Genomic DNA, 22,510 nt, shown 5'->3' on the forward strand with positions numbered 1-22,510 from the left:
AGATATAGAGATTGTCTGGTTTGCCGACTCTAGAACACGCAACATATAATTGTCCATGTGAGAAGCAATCTGTGTCTAGATCTAAACCGCACAATTCTAAAGATTGGCCCTGAGCTTTGTTGATGGTGATTGCAAACGCCAATCGAATGGGGAATTGCAATCTCTTAAATTGAAATGGCATATCTGTTGGAATCATAGGAATGCGAGGAATGAGGACATCTTCACCTTTGAAAGGTCCTGTCAAGATTGATCTCCGACTATAACAATTGCCACTTTGTCTATAGTTGGAGCATTGAATCTTCGCACATGTTCTCCAGCAGGCATTTTGTCAGCATGAATAACAATCTTGTGTGTATCAGATGGCATCATGTCAATTGCTGTTTTGAACAAATGTACTAAATTGTTTTTTTCGTGAAGTAGCTGTTGCAGTTTTGAAACAATGGACCTTTTTATGCCGGTATAAATTCCGCAGCGTGCATTCAATTCATCATTGCCATCACCAATGAAATACATTTGTAGGAATTTATGTTGACTATCTTGAAACGGAAGGAAGGAGCCGGCTTTATGATAAATTTGTCCTTTGACTTTGAAAGTTGGCATAAATGGAGCTGTGATGATTCCTGTGCCGAACGACGTCATTTGGAAGCATGAGTTGTATTTCCTGACGTTAGATAGGAAATGCTTTGATTCTGCGGTATATCCGGCAAGCAAAGTTTGTAATGGCTCTGGTGGTTCTCCAAGTTGAGGCAGTTTAATTTTTCCAGCAGTACAACACATTTCTTTTGTTTCTCCATTAAATTTAAGAGCCTTGCAATAAGGACACACTTCAGTCACAGTGCCGATGAGAACATGCCACCTCAAACTATAATCATCAGCTGGGTTGTACCGGAATGCAAGGCGATTGTAATCGTGTGATTGTTTACCACGGAGTCGTGTTTGACGCTGATGTGCTGTTTCTTGTTGACGTCTTTCAGCCACTCTCAGCCTGTCGCGTTCATTCTGTTGAGAACAAAGCAGATCTGAAGCTGTAGAACGCGATTGCTGTGCTCGCAACCGTGCATCCTCAAGTCTGGCTGAATGTTGCTTGACTGGTTCCTTGGCACGTATTTGAGGCATTCTTTTTCTTTTTTTCTCGTTTGCTGATGCCCGTTCTTCCTCAGTCTGATTTGCAATTTCTCGTCGCAGTGCTTCCGCTCTGCGAGTACGATGACCTAAGTGTGATCTTCTGCGAGGCATTATTTGGATGAAGTAAAGCAGATTGTTTGGTTTTTTAAAAAGGATGTTTTTACGGTGAGGAGGTTAGTGGAAACTCCTGGCAGTTACCTTTCTTCAGAACGTGTAACTGTCACAGGTGTGACAGCTATATTCACTCAGCCAATTGTGAGAGAACATGCAAATGTGAGAGGAGGCAGAGGCAGTGGATTGGCCTGGTTGGCGATGTCACAATGATCAGCAGGACTGGTTTTGAGGAGGCCTATTTCTTCGATTTTAAGACAAACTTTTGTCCCCATATAGAACATAGTTGCGTAACAACGTTGTGTCAAAATTTCAAAGCAGTCGGTGAAGAACTTTCGGAGATATAACGTCTGTTTCGAATGAACATTTACATTTTTATTTATATAGATTGTTTTAAATTGTTTTTGTACGTAAATTGCTTTTATATTATGTTTTGTATTGTTTGTTTAAGGTTTTAATCTTTTGTAAACTGCCCAGAGAGCTTTGACTATTTGGCTGTATAGAAATGTTAATAATTGCAATAATATCAATTCAATCTTCTACACTAGATTATGTTATTGTTAATAATTGTGTGGACTAACTTCACTGAAAAGTCATTTGTGATTATCTGAGACAGTACGAATGGTCTGTCTTGCGGTACGCTCCTTTACACACGCCAGTTCTCACTTGTTGACAAGCACACCTAAGAACCTAAGAAGAGCCCTGATGCTGGATCAGACCAAGGGTCCATCTAGTCCAGCACTCAGTTCACACAAGGGACAAGCAGCTGCCCACGAGGAACCACAAGCAGGACATGAGTGCAGTGGCACCCCCCACCCGTGTGCCCCAGCAACTGGTGTACATAGGCTTATTGCCTCTTCTACTGTAGGTGCTGCATAGCTATCAGGCATACTAGCCACTGATAACCTTCTCCTCCAGGAATTTATCTAACTCCCTTTTAAGGCCATCTATCTTGTAATTTTTATGCTATGTGCCTGGAAGGGAGGATGCAGAGCCAAGTGGGGGGATCTGAGGGGGAGCCCATTAGTGTAGTGACGGGTGGAGGGAGATATGGTGTTGCGAGAAGGACTTGCCAGTTTAGGGGAACTCGGAGCAGACAGTTAATGGCTGTCCCGTGTTCCGGCCCTCCTTGCAACTGCAGGTTTGTTGGTTGCCCTATCAGCCAGCCCTCGGGCCTCCGGATGCTGCTTTTAAATGCCAGATCGGTGCATAATAAGACCTCCCTCCTCCCAAAGACAGGAGAGGGAGTGTGACTCTGTTGATTCTCCTCGACCTCTCAGCGGCTTTCGATACCATTGACCATGGTATCCTTCTGGGACGACTCGCTGAGCTGGGAGTGGGAGGTACTGCTCTGCAGTGGTTCCGCTCTTATTTGGCGGGTCGGTTACAGAAGGTGGTGCTTGGGGAACATTACTCGACCCCGTGGACTCTCAAGTACGGGGTCCCGCAGGGGTCGGTTTTGTCCCCCATGTTGTTTAACATTTACATGAAGCCGCTGGGGGCGGTCATCCGGAGCTTTGGAGTGTGCTGTCATCAGTATGCTGACGACACGCAGCTCTATTTCTCCTTTTCATCTTCAGCAGGAGAGGCTGTGGATGTGTTGAGTCGGTGCCTGGCTGCGACAATGGACTGGATGAGGGCTAATAAACTGAGACTCCATCCAGACAAGATTGAGATGCTGTTAGTAGGTGATTCCGCTGACAGGATGGGGGGTGTTCTACCGGTTCTGGATGGGATCGCACTCACCCTGAAGGAGCAGGTTCGTAGCTTGGGGGTTCTTTTAGACCCATCATTGTCACTTGAGGCTCAGGTGACCTCAGTGGCACGGAGTGCCTTCTACAAACTCCAGTTGGTGGCCCAGCTATGCCCCTATCTGGACAGGGATAACCTGGCTTCAGTTGTCCATGCTCTGGTAACCTCCAAGTTAGATTACTGCAATGCGCTCTACGTAGGGCTGCCTTTGAAGACGGTTCGGAAGCTGCAGCTCGTGCAAAATGCAGCGGCCAGATTGATTTCAGGAACCAGAAGGTTTGACCATATAACACCTGCTCTGGTCCGCTTGCACTGGCTGCCTGTATGTTTCCGAGCCCAATTCAAGGTGCTGGTTTTGACCTATGAAGCCTTAATGGCTTGGGACCACAATACCTGACGGAACGCCTCTCCCGACATGAATATACCCGGTCACTACGTTCAACATCTAAGGTCCTCCTCCGGGTGCCTACTCCGAGAGAGGCTCGGAGTGTGGCAACGAGGGATAGGGCCTTTTCATTGGTGGCCCCCAGACTGTGGAATGATCTCCCTGATGAGGCTCGCCTGGCACCAACACTGCTATCTTTCCGGCGCCAGGTTAAGACTTTCCTCTTTGCCCAGGCATATGGCGGCACATCCTAATTACCCACATGTTTAGTTTTTAATCGGTTTTTAATGCTTTATGTGTATATGTTCTGTGTTTTAGAGTTTTAAATTTTGTATACTTGTTTTTACCTCAATTTTTAGAATTTCTGTAAACCGCCCAGAGAGCCCTGGCTATGGGAGCGGTATATAAGTTTAATAAATAAATAAATAAATAATAGTAAATTCCAGACTTCAACTAACTGAATAGGGTTTTTTGTGATGTGATGGGGAAAATGTCCTGGTCTTCCAACCTCCGCAGTCCTGAATAACTTGTTCCCCGCCCTGTTTGAATGCAGCCCTGCATTATGGCCTACCGGCTGTTGGATTGGGCTTTTTGAACCCGTGGAGTGTTGCTAGTGCATATATTCAAGTTGGGGCGGGCGGCGGTCACACGTTGTACAGGCCTGCCCTGTACAACTACCTCTAGGGAGGTTGTGGGCTCTCCCACACTAGAGGCATTCAAGAGGCAGCTGGACAACCCTCTGTCAGGGATGCTTTAGGGTGGATTCCTGCATTGAGCAGGGGGTTGGACTCGATGGCCTTGTAGGCCCCTTCCAACTCTGCTATTCTATGATTCTATGATTCTATAAGATGGATGAGAGAGTTATGCATATTCAGGGATGTACGAAAAGTTTGTTTATTGTTGCAAATCATGCAAACAGGTCCCATTTGCAGAACCAAACATGGGCATGAGCAGGAGAGCATGTTCTTCAAAAAATGCTCACAAATTTGTAAACTTGTGTTCAAACTACAAAAAAAGGCAGTTTTCCATGCTTGACTCTATGGGGGAAAGAGTGCCCATTCGGTATGCTCTTATTTTTAAAGTGTCCTTTTTTCATGTGTGTATTTTTCCTGTTTGACTGGAACAGGGGAAAAACCACACACATACAAATGTAGGAAACGAGGGAAGTTGAAGTCCAAATTGGTGTTTGGTGAATCTGAGTGAAATCACGTGTTTGTCTGTCCCAATGCATGTGTCTATTTTGTGGTCTGACTTGGACTTTTCAATAATGGGTGGTTCTCTTTATCATTGTCTCCACTTGTCTGGATTTTTTAAAGCATATTTCGCTCTGTACCCAGTGTGTTGTTGTTGTTGTATTTCCATCACTGTCCCACTGTGGTTTCAGCACAGGCAGTAATTTTGAACCGGGATTGTGGAGACCTTGGTTCAGTTCCGCACTCATTCTTGGGTGATCTCAGCTTACTTGACAAGGTTATTGTGAGGATTAAAGGGTAGAACACAGAACACTGCCCTATGCAGTATTTTACCTGTATGCTGCCCTGAGATCCTTGTGATATAGGGCAGGATACAAATGGTTTAATAATAAAATAAAATAATAACTAATGCAGAGTCCAACCATTGGTCCATCTAGGCTAGTATTGTCTACACTGACTGGCAGCCACTTTCTGGGTTTGCAGGCAGGAGCTTTTCCAGCCGGAGATTGAATCTGGGACCTTCTGCATGCCCAGCTTATGTTCTACCACTGAGCTGTGGCCCCTCACCTGTATGTCACACTTGGCTCCTTGGAGGAAAGACCAGATACAGCAGCATTGTAATAATAATTGGATCTCTTTTTTAAGAGTTACAGATAAAGCCTCTTAGCCCTCCTGTGTCTTTGGGAGTTGGCCCCTTACGCTGGAGCATCTCCAAATAATTGCTGTTTCGCCCCCATGGTCCCTGCTGCTGTACTGGATCACCAGTCCCAAATCTCTTTTGTGTACAAGAGCCGGGCAGGCGTGAATGGAAGAAAATGACATTTTTATCTCTTGGGTTCACCCTCCAGCTCTTTCTCTGCACCTCCCCAAAGACCTTCAACCTCTCCTTCGCTCTTTTTCACCTTTTCCACATCCCTTTGCAGCTGAATGGCTCCGAGGTGGCCTTAAACCCATTATGTATTCAGAGTTCTGACTTAATAAGGCAACCCCAACCTCATTATTTTATTAATGCCTTATCAAAAAGCTGTTTGAAGGCTGTGGGGCTCTGCAGGCTAGATTATGCTCCAGAAATCAACTATTTTTCTGCCCATCAGAGGTCCTTTGGCTTCTCTTTTAAAGCAGAATTGGAAGCTATCTCCATTATATAGGTCCACGTGTAGGGGAACGTGTTTTTGTCGGTTTTCATTCAACAGCATCTCATGCTAACGAGTGGGGTCCTGTACAGCTTAAGGCACAATCCTGTGTGTGTTTAGACGTGAAAAAGTCCTACAACCCCCAGCATTCACCAGCAACACACTGGGAAATAGTGGGAATTGTAGGACTTTTTTCTGATTCAACATGCATAAGATTGTGCCCTTACATGAGTAAGAGGACAACCGACAGTATCCCGTCCTGCCCACCTGAAATTGAGACTCATAAGAACCCAAGAAATGCTCTGCTGGGTCAGACCAAGGGTCCATCTAGTCCAGCATTCTGTTCACACAGTGGCCAACCATCTGCCCACGGGAAACCCACCAGCAGGACATGAGTGCAGCAGCACCTCCTGCCCATGTTCCCCAGCAAACTGGTGTATTTAGTTTAACTATCTTATTGATATTCGTATGATTAGTTAAGAGACAGAGCCCCTGATTTATTCAGGGGCTGTTGACTCTCTGTTTTTAAAATCCTCGCCTATATCACTAATTCATCCATGTCATGTTAAAAAGAATCTTCAGTTGTTGAAACTCGATCGTATCTTTGCCTTTGTTCTCCAAAATACTTCTCTCGATGTTGATGTTTAGTCTACTATAGGGTGCAAGACTTTTGCATTTGTTTATACATTGTGCAAATGCATCCTGTTCGTAGACCAGGATGCACACACAAGCAGGAGTGCTTTTTGTCTAGAAAGATCTGCAAATTCCCAAATTTGTGATTGCGTTAAAAATGTGTATAGGTTTAAACTGCACGTTTCGAAATGCGCGTTTTTCAAAACAAAATGCATTATCCCAGTTTGGGGCACAATCTTATATGATCCACCCTGGGTACTCATAAGCCTCCAAAATCAGAGACTTATGAGTATCCCATGCAGAGTACCAAATGCATCATGCCTTCTGTTCTGCATTTAAACTAGACGGGAGATTTCACCCATCTGGCAGAGGCTTTCGGGATCGGCGGCCATAGGATTCCTCCCCTCCCTGCCCTGGAAATGCCCCTTGTCCTGTCTCCATGCTCCATTTCTTTGAGAACTACGCTGGGTACAAGGGTGGTGGTGGGGGTTGAGCAGCCAGGAGTGTGGTTTCTGGGCTCCGAGGTAGGAGCCCTGTCCTCGACCTCAGAGTCCGTAAACCGAACAACCCTATGTCCCCCCAGATGCTATCTGGGAGCATAGGATTGCTCCCTTAGTCAATGTGGGAAAGTGTGCATTTTTGAATAATACACACATGTACACATTCCCCTTTTGAAATGCACATGTTCCAATTCAAATGCACCAAAAAACAGGTAAAAAATGGGTGTGAGCTTCGAAGGGATTTGGGCAGGCTTGAAAATCGCTGGTTCTATTAGTCCTAACCTAACTTTCATCAGACATTTTCTGAGTATTCAAATATTTGGCTGAATATCCACGAAAATACTTGGTTATTTTATTTGATTTCAGTATTTGAGCTCCCACAGTCCTCAGCCAGCATGGCCATTGGGAGATGTAGTCTAACTGCCAATGTGGGAGTTGTCTAGTCCAACTCATCTGGAAGGCACCATGCTGGGGGAGGATGAACTAGAAGAGCAGACCTGAACATTTGTAGGTTCAATACATCTATAGACGTGATCATGTCTCTGCCAAAAATGTTCGCAAATTGCCGACATTTGCTCACACCACATTTGCGCAACTTTTTCAGTTCAATATTACACACATTTCCTAATTTAAGCAAAGTTTCTCTTGCAAAGTGAAAGTCTCGCTTTATTCTATGGAGAAAGTTGTTCAAATTAGGAAGTTTGTGCAGATTTGGGGAAATCTGTGTAAATTTCACGTTTGAGCAGAGCTCGATTTGTGCAGTTTTCCCATTTGTGCAGCGTGAGCAGCGAGCACTGATCACAAACATGATCAAGAATCAGACATGAAATGAGTGCAAGATGATGTTTGGAGAATCCTAGCGATCTAACATTGCTCATTTGCTTATTCCTAATCTCCAAAGCCCCGCCCCTTCATCTGCATAGTTGCATTCTGGTTCTGTCCCTTGTGATAGAAACTAATAGCCTCTACCTCAGCTTTCCCTAGCCTTGTGACCTCCAGAGGTCTTAGACTACAACTACCATCATCCCTAGCCAGCACATTGGCTAGGAATTATGGTAGTCCAACACCTGGAGGATACACGTTTGGAGAAGGCTGTTCTACCTATATGGTGATATGGAATTCCTGAGTATTGCTGTGTGTTTTATTTCATTGACAGAACAGTATGAAAAAGACCGAATTTAAATCCAATTGCAGCAAGTATCAAGCCACAAATGGGTCGTATGCTGTGTAATAGCATGTTCAGACAGCAGAAGTCAGAACAGCCATAAACCTGCCTGTTTTATTCCTTTGGGAAAGAGTCTACTCCTTTTATTGGGATATAACGTGCTGTGTAAAAAAAAAAAAAGTACAAATGAAAGCACTTGACGTAAGGTGGTGATTTTTCAGACTGTGCTCTGGGGAGCTCAGTGGCTCCTCAGAAACAGGATTTAAGAATTTCTCAAGGAGAGGATTAGTAATGGCGGATGAACATCCCTGGAAGACAGCGCATGTGCTTCTGGTGCTACCAATGACCAATTTCACTGAAGAGTTTGTTGTGGAGAGATCCACAAAGCACTTTGCCTTCCCTCTCCCAGCAGGCTTGGACAGCATCTGATATGACAAGTGGGAGTGGCCTCAAGCACTTCCCAGAATCCTCTGCAGCCCACAGGGGTTGATGCACTGCAAACACACACACACACACACACACACCAGAAGAACCTGGTGGAGGTGACAATAGCAGAAACACCAGGGCTGGGGTGAAGGGCCGGCAAGGTTTATTTTATTTATTTATTTATTGCATTTTTATACCGCCCAATAGCCGAAGCTCTCTGGGCGGTTCACAAAAATTAAAACCACAATAAAACAACCAACAGGTTAAAAGCACAATTACAAAATACAGTATAAAAAGCACAACCAGGATAAAACCACACAGCAAAATTGATATAATATTAAAATACAGAGTTAAAACAGTAAGATTTAAATTTAGGTTAAAATTAAGTGTTAAATATTGAGAGAATAAAAAGGTCTTCAGCTGGCGACGAAAGCAGTACAGTGTAGGCGCCAGGCGGACCTCTCTGGGGAGCCAGTGGGGCCCCAGTGACAACAAGCGTGTTCTGGACTTGCGCCTCTCCTTCAGCACCGCATCCTGATGCCGTTCTGGCCCAGGCAGCAACGGCGGTGGTGAGAAGAAGGGGCCGCCGATGTTGCCACGGCCGACTTGCTCTCTGGCTCTTGCCTGTCAAGCAAGCAGGTGGCAGAAATTCCATTTCACTTACTCTGTTTCTATACTGAAGGCTTCTGGGCGATGTGCAAATATTAAAACTTTAAAAATAAGCACAATTTGCATACATTAAACAACTTTTTAGATAAATAATAAAAAAAATGATTTACATTCAAACATATAAATAGACAGCGACGCGCAGACACGTGTATGTCTAAAACTGTTTTAAACAACAAGACAAATCCGGGACTTGATTAAAACATCATATGCTGCCAAATGCCTCAGAGAGGAGGAAAGACAGCCTGGCACTGAGAGATAACAACGTTGGCCCCAGGCAGGCCTCGGAGAAATTGTTCCAAAATTGGGGGCCACCACCAAGAATGCCCTCTCCCTTGTTGCCACTGTCTGAGGCCACAGCGAGACCTAAGGTTTATCCTGGGATCATCCAGGGTTCGCCCCTGCCTGAGCGCTGGATCCCCTGTGTGTCACCTAGATGAACAGGTTTGACCCCTGGACGATCCAGGGATAAACCTGAGGTCTAGCTATGGCCTGAGTTCAAATCACTACTCACCTATGAACCTGACTGGGGCCACAGCTAGACCTAAGGTTTATCCTGGGATCCTCCAGGGTTCGCCCCTGCCTGAGCACTGGATCCCCTGTGTAACACCTAGATGAACAGGTTTGACCCCTGGACGATCCAGGGATAAACCTGAGGTCTAGCTATGGCCTGAGTTCAAATCACTACTCACCTATGAACCTGACTGGGGCCACAGCTAGACCTAAGGTTTATCCTGGGATCCTCCAGGGTTCGCCCCTGCCTGAGCACTGGATCCCCTGTGTGTCACCTAGAGGAACGGGTTTGACCCCTGGACGATTCAGGGATAAACCTGAGGTCTAGCTATGGCCTGAGTTCAAATCACTACTCACCTATGAACCTGACTGGGGCCACAGCTAGACCTAAGGTTTATCCTGGGATCCTCCAGGGTTCGCCCCTGCCTGAGCACTGGATCCCCTGTGTAACACCTAGATGAACAGGTTTGACCCCTGGACGATCCAGGGATAAACCTGAGGTCTAGCTATGGCCTGAGTTCAAATCACTACTCACCTATGAACCTGACTGGGGCCACAGCTAGACCTAAGGTTTATCCTGGGATCCTCCAGGGTTCGCCCCTGCCTGAGCACTGGATCCCCTGTGTGTCACCTAGAGGAACAGGTTTGACCCCTGGACGATCCAGGGATAAACCTGAGGTCTAGCTATGGCCTGAGTCTCCCTCAGAGGAGGCACCTGCAGGAGGGCCTTAGATGGTGAATGTAGATTCATGCCGGGAGAGGCGCTCCACCAGGTATTCCGGTGCCAAGCTGGGTAAGGCATTATAGGTCAAAACCAGCACCTTTAATAGGGCTTGGAAATATACATGCAGCCTTTGCAAGCGGATTAGAATTGGTGTTTTATGTTCAGACCATCTTGTCCGTGTTATTCTTCCGGTCACCACATTTTGCATTAGCTGCAGCTTCTGAACTGTCTTCAAAGGCAGCCCCACATAGAGTGCATTGCAGTAATCTAACTTGGAAGTTACCAGACCATAATCAACTGAAGCCAGGTTGTCCCTATCCAGAGAGGGGCATAGCTGGGCCAATAACAAAGTTGGTAGAAGGCACTCTGTGCCACTGAGAAATGGTGGGGAAAGGATGAGGTACAATAGCGTGACTCTGGTGGAGGGCATTCAGGGTGTCTTACCCAAGGCCCTCAAAAAATTGGTGCCTTCACTGGGAAACACATTGAGGACAGAGGAATTAGGGCTCTCTCATACCATTTTCACCACCGTGACCCTTTTCAAATGGCCTGGGTGTGGTTACTCAGCCCGAAGGGGAAAGAGTCTCTGCACATGCTCAGAAGCTTTGATCAATGAAGGTTGTGATTACTTAACATATTTAAAGGCTGCCTGCTAGCATTCAGAATGAGTTTTGCAACTGAGAACCAATAACCTGCAGCTCTGGGGACGTTATCACAACAGTGGCATTAGATAAAAAGTACGTCCCTGTTGGATCAGGCCCAATGCACACGTAGTCCATCATCCTGTTGCCAATCCTGGCCAGTGAGATGCCTTCTAGAAGCCAGCAAGCAGAAGGTGAAGGCAAGAACTGTTTTTGCTGTTTTCTCCTAGCCCCCACTGGTACAGTGCCTCTGAACGTGGAGGTTCAATTCATCTCTCATCATGGCTAACCGGAACGGAGAAGCTTTCTCCAATTTCTGTAGTGGTTAGGGTTGTTCTTTCTTACCAGCCATCTAAGGCAGCAGGAAACACTGTGATGCGCCGTGGGACATGTGGCGTCTGCTCTGCTCTGCTCTGCTCCACTTTCTCTTTGCTTATTTTCTATGCCTGCATGCACATTTTTCAACCTGGCTGCGTTCTCGACAGCGCCTCATTTGTCTCCGTCTCGGGCATCGCCCCCTGGGCTCTAAATTTAGAAGTGGAGGTGCTTCTGTGGGGTGTCTGTGTGTGTTCGCACACATGTGTGTTGGATAACCCTCTTCCATGCTCTCCTGCCGTCTCACGCTTTCTCGCTGCCTAGCTGCGCATAACAGCTGCAGACTGTGTGTGACAGCTTGTCTGGTAGTTGAGGGCTCCATGGAGGCTGTGGACTGCCAACGTCTCCGGTTCAAACCTGGCCAAAATTTGCAGGGTGTTTTTCCTTCCAGTGGCTTTGCTTCGGAGAGGTAGGAAAATGCGAACTAGCTGGTGTCCTTCCGGTATGGAGCCATGCCTGTGTCTGATTTGTAGTGGGCCTCCTGGAGTGCCTTCTAACGTCTAGTTGGGTTCAGGCCTGCGTAACTTGCAATCCTCTAACCCACCCTTCCCCAACCTGGTGCCCTCCAGATGTGTTGGATTACAGCTCCCAGCATTCCCCAATCAGCATAGGGGTTTGGGAAGGCTGCACACAATAAGTGCCCAATCCAGCAACCATGTTTGGTGGCCTGGAGGTGTCACAGCTCAGTTTAGAGCACATGCTTTGTATGAAGAAGGTCAGTCCCCATCAGGGCCGACTGGAACAGCCTTTCCCAACCTTGATCCCTCCACATGTTTTGGAGTTCAAATCCCATAAGCCCCACCTAGCAGGGCCAATGGTCAGGAATGCTGGGGGTTGTTGCTCATTCCATCAGTCTGCTGCAAGCCTACTCCCTCCCTGGACGGTCACCTGACAATCCATCAGGCTACTCCAGAGAGAGAAAAGGGGATCTGGGCCACTCCATCACCTCTGCTCAGAGACCAGCAACTTCTGGATCCTCCTCTCCTTGAATATTTTCTATTCCAGCTGGCCATTATACGGACATTACACCTAAGAAACCCTGGGTTTGCTTTCTCCCCTCCTCGCTCCCAATCCCTTTACCTTTTATGTTGTCATGCTTTTTTGATTGCAGGCCTGAAGGCAGGAACTGTTTTGTTATTGATCTTTGTAAGCCACTCTAGGAGCCATTTCATCTGAAGAGCAGGGTAGGAAACGCTTCCAATCCGTCAGAGGGCCGCTTCTACATCCACCAGAGGCGTGATGGAGCAACATGTCCTGCTTATCTGGGACTGTCCTTCCGTAATCAACAGAGGGGGCTCTGGGTTGTTCTCCTGATGACTCTAACCTCGATTTATGGGGGAACAGCGCATTAACCGAGAAAGGGGTTGACGGGTCTGTGGGGCTGGTCTTGCGACCAGTGTCTGGTATGAAGCCATCTCCTTTGGGGAACTCTGTGGACTCTGTCTCCTACCTGGAGATGCTGGGGATTGAACCTGGGACCTCGCATGCGAAGCAAGTGCGTGCCACTGAGCTCCGGTCCTCTCCCCAAAGCATTGACCTTGATCTTAAAGATCAGCTTTCTTAAAACCACGCACATCCACTAGTTTCTTCTCCCCAAGCCCAAGACGCAGGCAAAAGCGATGTTAACCTCTGCCTCTCCCAGATGACATCTGCATCAGTCAATCTCTCCTTCTGAGGAGCTGTCCAAGGTCTCTCTCTCATTCTCTCTCTCTCTCTCTCTCTCTCTCTCTCTCTCTCTCACACACACACACACACACACACACACACACACACACACACACACGAGTCTGCAAACAGCTTTATCAGGGTTCCAGGGAGAAGGTGGATCAATAAGCATCATAATTTACACCGAGCAAAAAGTGAGTGTGGGTGTGCGTGCGCATGTGTGTGTATGCAAAGCTGAGCTAGGCTTTTTAGCTGGGCCAACAAGGCCTTTTGCAGATGAATCATTCCTGTGCGATCAATCTGCTTCCAGAATTTCCGTGGGTCTGCCTCCCTCCGCCGCTCAGCCTGCCTCTCCTCCAGGGGGCTGGCCCTCCTAACCCACCTGCCCTGCACCCCACTTGCCTTCTGGGCTCCAACATGTGGTTCATGTGATGCATGTTTATCATTTGCTGACTGCAGCATCAGGTTGAAACTTTTACATGTCTGAATGAGTGTTTCGGTTCGAAGATGAACTTCATCTCACTGGATTGTATCTTGGATAGAAATGTCCAGTCCCTCTCCCCCTCCCACCACCTCCCTCAAGAACTTTTCCTATCGTTATTGAAAATATTTGGGGCGTTTTTCTCCATACCCTCCCTCCCTCGCCTTTTGCAGACCTGTGTCTGAGTGAGACTCCGGATTTCACCTTCAGTGTCACTTGCTCTCTCTCTCTCTCTCTCTCTCTCTCTCTCTCTCTCTCTGTGTGTGTGTGTGTGTGTGTGTGTGTGTGTTTGGGAGCAGCGGAGGACTTCAGAGAGACACAGTCGGGGCTGGGACCTGGGAAGTTACTGCTTCATTTCTCCCCCCACTTCCTTGACTAGTAGGAAATTCCCAGGCAACTTTTTATAGCAGCCCCCCTCCCCACCTATAGCTGTCCAGATGTTTTAGACTACAATTCCCTCTCATCCTGCCCAGGGGATGCTGGGTTCAGCACAACTGGAACGCACAAGTCTAGGGAAGGCTATTTTACAAGAGCCAGTTTGCTTGTGACGAGAGCTGCTAACGAGGGTACCTTCTTCTAATATCTGTGTGCTGCTGTTTAGTGCGAACAGGGGAAACGGGGCAGTGGCCAGCCAGTGCGTGCCAGTCTTCCAGACCAGCTCTCTAAAAGCAATAACAACAACCCCGCGTGCCGGCTGCAAAACTCAGATTTCCATTTGGCCACAGTCCAGCTGCCTGGACCATCTCTCTCTGGCCACGTAGACATCCGCAGAACTATCGTTTTCGCTCCCACACTTGCAGGTCACTTGTAGAGTGCTATTTTTCAAGCAGGAGTCGCTTTGGCTCTAGGCCATTCCACTGAGGATACTTGGGGGGCTTTCCCAGCTTACGGGGGGGTCTTCTCCTCTCCCCCCTCATCCAGCACCAACACGTGTGCACCAGACCCATCTGAAGGCCTTTGCGGGGTGGGTGGGTGTCATCAATCACCAGGCAGGCAAGTCCTGACAGGCTCACTTGGTCCTTATATTGGGATGATTCTTTCCCCATCACTAAGGTTGATGGCCTCGTGTGGCGCAGAGTGGCAAGCCGCAGTTCCTGCAGCCGAAACTCTCCCCATGGCCTGAGTTCGATCCCAGCGGAAGCTGGTTCTCAGGCAGCCGGCTCAGGTCGACTCAGCCTTCCATCCTTCCGAGGTCAGTAAAATGAGTACCCAGCTAGCTGTGGGGAAAGGTAACCACAACTGGGGAAGGGAATGGCAAACCACCCCGCTACAAAGTCTGCCAAGAAAACGTCCGCGAAAGCAGGCGTCCCTCTAGGAGTCAGCAATGGCTCAAGTGCTTGCACGAGAGGTTCTTTTCCTTTCCTAAGGTTGCTCTGCTCTACTCTGTGCTGCAAAATATCCCAGTACCAGTCCACAGTTCTCTCTATTGAGGTGACTGGAAGCCTTGAGTGGCCATCAGGCCCTGGCATAAAGAACGCTGCGCTGGTAGCTACCGGCCATGAAAAGCCTTGTGTTGCCACTAGCGGCCTTTGAAGAAACAGACGTGCTCCTCACTTCTGAGCAGCGAGTGACAGCGGTGTCACGCACGTCATTCCTCTTCCGTGCGGACAGAAATTTCAGGGGCCTCAGCGCTTACCCTGGTTTCTATTTTCTTAGAAGGCGGTCCCTGGAGAGTTACAGCACTTTTACAGGCTGAGCATAAGACGAAGTTTCACAGCATTCCTGCATTGAGCAGGGAGTTGGACTCGATGGCTTTTTAGGCCCCTTCCAACTCTACTATTCTATGATTCTTAGCACTGCAACAGACTCCTGTTCTTCGCCAGATGTCTAGAGGAACCTGTAGTGCCACAGGCTTTCCCGTCAGAGAGCTTCAGACCTGGTTCCAATACATGCTGACCTCCTGCTACATGTACCTGCCCCCACCCCTTACTTTGCAGATGAAGAAAGGTGAATAATCTCTGCCCATCACTTTGGCCTTTTTTGGGCCACCGTGGCTCCCATTGAAACACAGCACCAAAATGTTACCAGCTATCAAGCATCCTTTGCCAGGTCTTAAGAGTATTGCCTCGAGGCACCCACACTTACAGAAATATTAGCATCAAGAAATACAGAGTTTGGAAGGGCTCCTGAATCTCTTTTCAATCAGAGGCAGTGGGCTGTAAAGATCCCCTGAAAGGTCATTCAGGCCATCCTCAAAACCATAACAGTATTTGGCTGTTAAACCAAAGACTTGATTGCTTGTAGGTCTGGCAGCTTCAAAATAAACGAACAAACAAGAAATCACCCCTGGTACTTTCTTCTAAACATGGTTTCATGGTGCCTTAGGAATCGGAAATATGTATCTTTTGGCTCTTTCAACAACCATTTTGTCTCTAGTGCATCTGGAAATTCGGCTGGGTTTCCATTCCCTTGTGAGGCTTGAAAATCTCCCAGCTCTCTAACTCTGCACCCTACAGGGTTTATGAGGCTGAGGTCTGGCTCTTTATGACTCTATAAACAGCGCTTCCCCGTGACCAGCTGGTTCGCGCTTAATGGCTTGGTAGATTAAAAAGAAAATGCGGCATTGGGGTGGGGGAGAGGAGTTCTGGCTTCTGAAAGCAGCGTGAGGGTGCAAATGGCTTATTGTTGCTCTCGATAAAAGGGAAGAAGCTCCCCAAACCTTATGGCAGAGAGCGGAGTCTTAGAAATGCTGTTGCCATTATGGAACATGGACTGAGCGGCAACTCCTGCAGTTGGGTGAACTGATGCTCGAAATGCTAGACTTTCAAGCTTCCAGATCACACATGTCTCTTCAGGCTTGGGGTGTAAAGCTAAAGCAGTGGAGATGTGGGAGACAACTGCAGCAGAACCTCCTGGGCAGGGAGCAAAGGCAAATTTAATTGAACAAAGAGGACACTTTTATCACCAGCTATGCTACATTTAGAGCCAATCTGTTGTTCTCTCTCATATATATATATATATATATATATATATATATATATATAAAACAAAAAACCTGTGGTTTACAAAACAATGTTAAGGCTCTACAGTTTTCAACCAAGCACCAAAAAGCAGGGAAATTGGGAGTTAAGGCTCACAAGCCTTAACGCCACATCCTCCCTAAGGAGGCAGAAAGTGCCAGTGAAATTCTCATTTTCCCAAAGCAGGTAAACCATGAGGACAGGATGGAGAATATGATATGCAGAGGTGACTGTGGGGTGGTGGAAAACTGATGACAAACAACATAGGGCCACCTACTTCTTTTTTGTTTTGTTTAGAGCAGCCCTTCCCCAACCTGGTGCCCTCCAAAGGTGTTGGACTACAACTCCCATCATTGCAAGTCAGTATGTCCCATGGTCAGGAATGCTGGGACAGCAGGATGGGGAATGCTGTTCTATATCCTTACCAAATATAGGGGCTGCGCAATATTTTTCTCTCACACACATCTCACATATAGCAGCACGATTGATAACAAAAGGGGCACTATTTCTTGCAAATGTAGAACCAGAGCAAGTGCTGGCATTTTCAACTTTTGGTCAATATCCTGCCCTTCAAAGAATCAATGCTTCCCCCTGCTTAAAATGTGTTTATACAAAATATACTGTTCACTCCTCACGATCTCTCCACAATACATCATCTCATCAGAGTGAGAGAGGAACAGAAAAGGAATAGTTTAGCTGTCTTGAACTTCTTTCAGATGAGTTTAGTTTGCAATCCTATACCACTTGGGAGGAAGCCCTAGTAAACTCAGCGGCACTGACTTCTGAGAAGACATGTATAGGATCCAAGTGTAAACCAACCTTCTCCAGCCTGGTGCTCTCTAGATGTGTTGCACGGCAACTCCCATGTTATGGGAGGACAAAAATCATTTTCATCAATAGTTTTAAAATAATCCTTACACATGAAACTATTAGGTGCTAGCTCTGGCTTTGATCTCACACTGCTGAACACGTAAGAAAAATCCTATGTGTTAGTCCCCCAACACCATATATCTGGTATTCAATAAATAGATCACCTATGCCATGAGTTGAAAACTAATTTTGACATCTGAGGAACTATCTAGGTTAGGTTGCTTCATTTGGTTTGTCTATTTAAACTGATGTACATCTTTTGGAGTTCCTTGATGCATCACAGATCTTAATGCTGAAAAACATACTTTAGAACAGATGTGGGCAGAAAATAGATCTAGCCTAGTGTTTTGGACATCAACTCACAGCATTCCTGATCACTGTCCATGCTGATAGGGACTTTTATGAGTTGAACTCCAAAATATCTGGAGAGCTACATTCTGCCTGCCCTTGCTCTAGAACAGCGTTCCCCAACGTGGTGCCCATCAGATGTGTTGGGCTGCAACTCTCAATGTGAGGAGATGCTCTAAAAAAGAGAAGTAGGTGGCCCAAAGTTTTTCATGGTCAGTTTTCCACAACCCCACAGTCACCTCTGCACATGATAGCTTGCTGCCCTCCACATGTTTGAGATTACAAGTTCCAGCATTCCTGACCATGGGACATACTGACTTGCAATGATGGGGGTTGTAGTCCAACACCTTTGGAGGGCACCAGGTTGAGGAAGGGCTGCTCTAAACAAAACAAGAGAAGTAGGTGGCCCTAAGTTGTTCGTCATCAGTTTTCCACCACCCCACAGTCACCTCTGCATATCATATTCTCCATCCTGTCCTCATGGTTTATATCTGCTTTGGGAGCATGAGAATTTCACTGGCACTTTCTGCCTCCTTAGGGAGGATGTGGCGTTAAGGCTTGTGAGCCTTAACTCCCAATTTCTGCCTCCTTAGGGAGGATATGGCGTTAAGGCTTGTGAGCCTTAACTCCCAATTTCCCTGCTTTTTGGTGCTCGGTTGAAAACTGTAGAGCCTTAACGTTGTTTTGTAAACTGTAGGTTTTTTGTTTATTGAATTTCATGGCTTTGTGTAACAGATGACCAGCTATTATACAGTTGACAACCAAACCAAAATCAGCCAGGATATTACACCATGTTGACATCCAATGTTAAATCAAAGCTAGTGTTATGTGTTGAACTTACTTTTTAAATTAATTAATTAACCAAAATGCTTACATCTCCCTCATTTTTAAAGATGAAGAGATTAAACTTGACAGCATGGTAACTCTTAAGAAGGGATATAGCCATGGCAAGTTTGAATCAGTTCCGTTCATGCCTAGATTTTTAGGATTTTTAAAAAGTTAAAACAGAAATCTCTTCTTTAGGGTCTAGGACCTTGAGCAGTACAAGTTTTTAAAAAATGAAATTAAAGATAAAGGTATGAAACTTGGCAGCATGGTAGCTCTTAAGTAGGGCTTTAGGCATGCCAAGTTGGAAGCAGATCGGTTCATGGCATGAACCGATCTGTTTCCAACTTGGCATGGCTCAATTCTTGCACAGGCTTTATTTCCATCCCTAGATATTTACTCTAAGTAAAACCCATTGAATTTCCTTGGTTCTTGAAAAGCAACATACTTGCTTTTAGATTTGCCAGTCTCAGCACTCTATGTGTGCTTTGAATGCCTGCTCTGTCTGTCCCTATAGTTTCCTGCAAGGCCCAGGAGGGTGGGATTCCATCAAGTTCATCTGAGAGCAGGTGCTGTAGAACATGGACCTTCCAGGAATGTTGAGGCTGGATTTCTGGCAGACCCAGTAAGGCAATTGTATGGCCTGTTAGGCCCTCCGTTTGGTAGCCCGCAGGAGCACCTGCCTCATAAAGCAAATGGCCACATGAAAACTGTTATTATGGTCTGCTACTTTGTTTGTCTTTAATAGTCTGTGATCCAGACCTCTTCAGAAAGGGGAGTAGTGTTATGTGGTTGGGGTCAGTCTAAATTATCTCCAGGGATCCCTTAGTGCCTCAGATCGCAAAGAGATTGAGGATTTCCCCCCAACTCTGTTACCCTTGAAATTGAAAGTAGATTTTATAACACTAGCAGGAAAACAGAGATTACCCCTTTTAACTTGTTAAACCAATGAAAACATGCCACACAAGAAGCCTTAAGATATGAATGGTTTATAAAGAAAAATGCAAAAGAACAACAAAGATAGAAGAGGAATGTGAAACATTACTGTTGTTGTTGTTGTTGTTGTTGTTGTTGTTATATTTATTTGTATCCTGCCTTTTGCCCAATGCTGGGCCTCAAGGCAGCCTTACAAAATGAAAACATATACAGCTAAAGCCTAAAAATAGAAATATACAAAAGATAAAAACGTAATTAAATACATTTCAACATGAAAGCATTTAAAACTTTTAAAATATATAACTATTTAAAAGTGCAAGGTATAGACAGAGGTCCAGATTATTTGCCAAAGGCCTGCTGGAACAAAAATGGTTTTGCCGGCCTCCAAAAACACACCAGGAGCCACTCTAGACGGCAATGATTAGAAAGAAAATACCTGTGTACACTATGCAAAACACACCACAGTTTAACTGTTTCTAAAGCTCATGAGAAAAACAGTGTGACTAGGCCGGAACCAATGTTGCAGGCCCAGAAGCACTTTGAACAGTTTCAAAATTGTACTTAAAAACTTACACCGGCCCAATCTAATTAAATGAAGCGTTTGAAGCTTTCAACTTTATAGCAGTATTGACCAAACTCTTAGAAGAAAAGGAAGGGAGCACTGTGTGTGTATGGAGGTGGGGCCCGGGGGTGGTGATTAAAAGGAATGTACAGCTCCCTATTCCAAGGAGAGATCTGAAGACCAGGTGATCATGGATCCAGAGGAAGGCTGAAAGAGATCTCTGCTGAGTTCTACACCCTGCTTCACCAGTGAGCAAAAAAGCAAACTGGCCTTGGGGAAAGCCAAAGGAAAACATGTTCCAAAAGATAACTCTTCTTCTCTCAAGAGGGAGGCAAGAACCAGGCTGAGTCTGTTTCTCAGGAAGCCAGGGCTGCTTATGATCAAAGGTTTCAATCCCATTCAATTCCATACCTTCCTTGTGGTAAGGCAGTGGTTCTCAACCTTCCTAATGCCGCGACCCTTTAATACAGGTCCTCATGTTGTGGTGACCCCCAACCATAAAATTATTTTTGTTCTTCTCTACACGATCCATTGTCATGGGATGGTTTGCTAATGAAAATAATGCATAACAATAGCTTTAATAATACAAAAGATGATACATGACATAGTTCAGTCAATACAGTTTCCTAAACCATCGGAAATATGTGTTTTCCGATGGTCTTAGGCGACCCCTGTGAAAGGGTCATTCGACCCCCAAAGGGGTCCCGACCCACAGGTTGAGAACGCTGTGGTAAGGTCTGAGACTAGGCTGCTTAGTGGTTAAAGCAAACCCCAGCCGTCAGAAGGAATGATGATGATTCCACTAAGGAAATGGCTGCTAGAGGAGCCAGGCGGCCATGTTATTTCCAACATTCCAATCTAGCCGAGGCAGGAGGGAGGGGGAGAGTGACACTACTGAGCATGTGTGGCGCTATGAGTGAGAAGCGGGCCTCTATTTACTCTAATGGGGCAAAGAAATATTCATTAAAAATCAACCGAAGGGGATTTTAAAAAAAGAAAAGCCATTCCACCAACTAGAATAACAGTGGAAGAAGACCCCACCTCTGGATTGCTGGGTAAGGGTCTCAATTCCCCGAATTTCATGTGCAAAAATACTCGCCACCCCTTGTTTTCAGTGTCATTTTGATTCAGAAAGAGTTTTTTTCACCTTTTGTGCTTTAAACTGCCATCCTTCCCTCAGTCTTTCACCAATCTTCTTGAAATTTTCAGGGTATGTAAAACCAGCATTTCTTTCTGGCACATGTAAATTTCAGCAAGATTGGTGGAACATTTTCCATTTTATGAATGTTGGAATGACCCACCCCCAATTACGGCTTTATAATGGTGGAGTGCTAAATCTACTCACCGCCTACAATATCTCAGTCACATAGTACTGTCCTTGGGATTGTACAACTTAAGGAGGCAGGGATGGGTGAACATGCCAGTTTTGCTTCTTCCTACATTTGGATTTTTTAAATTGCAAGTTCTTTCTCTCCGGCCCTCACCGTCACAGGCGGATCCGCCCAGTATTAGAACAGGCCTGTGCCCAACTGCTGTCAAGCCTTTGAGAGTGGTTGAGTGCAGGGCCACCCTGCACTAATGGCAGCCACTGTCCTTTCCCCTTTGGCATTAAAGGCCCTCTTAATGCAAAGTTTGGGGCAGGGGCAGGGGGGTCAATCAAAGCACACTTTCCGGAGGCCCCGGAAAGTGTGCTTTGCTGAGGGCTTGGGAGACTCATGCAGCCTCCTAAGGGCTCGGCAAAGGCTCGCACGGTCCAGCTTCTTGGGGTCGGCAAGCTCATGGGGCAGACCCTGCAAGTACTCTCTCAAGCCTAGCAGCTGCCACCTTGATTGATGGGCTGGTTTCCTCTTTTGCACTGTGACTCTTTTGGGGGTTTGAAGTATGCTTCCAAGGTGTGAGCATGTGTGTGTGTGTGTGTGTGTGTGTGTGTGTGTGTTAGGGGAGGGTGGGGAGGAGGCACGGATGTTTGAGAATTTCATTTTTGCTCACAAAACATGCAAGCATGCCCTGTTTGAAGCCGCAAAGGTTTCAAACACAAAGGTTTGAACACACGCACGTATCTGCCAAAAATGTTTTAAATTGCTGAAGGTTGCATTGAATTTGTGTTGCTTTCCCCAGTTCGATTTGCATGATTTTCCTCATAAACTGAATCACCCCTGTGGAAGAAAGTTGCACAAATTTGGAAACTTGCGGAAATTTGTACAAAGTTCATATTCGATCACTGCTTGATTTGCCCAGTTTTCCCATTCGCACAGAGCGAGTAGCGATTGCAAACGCAAGGGAATCAAGCATAAGATGATGTTCAGAGAATCCCGGTGGTTTGAACATCGCTTCTTCACCTGTCCTGCCAAGGAAGTTAGTTGCTGTTACTCAGTAGTGAGTGAAATTCACTTTGCACATGTGTAGAGGGTGCTTTCATCATCATGATGATGATGATGGGAAAGTGCGGAGGGTGACATTTTTGCAGTGCTTGAGGTACAGCTAGATTTTCCTTTGGAGCTTGGAGGGAGGCAGAGATGTG

Source organism: Elgaria multicarinata, chromosome 13 (genome assembly GCF_023053635.1).
Source record: "Elgaria multicarinata webbii isolate HBS135686 ecotype San Diego chromosome 13, rElgMul1.1.pri, whole genome shotgun sequence".
Classification (NCBI taxonomy): domain Eukaryota; kingdom Metazoa; phylum Chordata; class Lepidosauria; order Squamata; family Anguidae; genus Elgaria; species Elgaria multicarinata.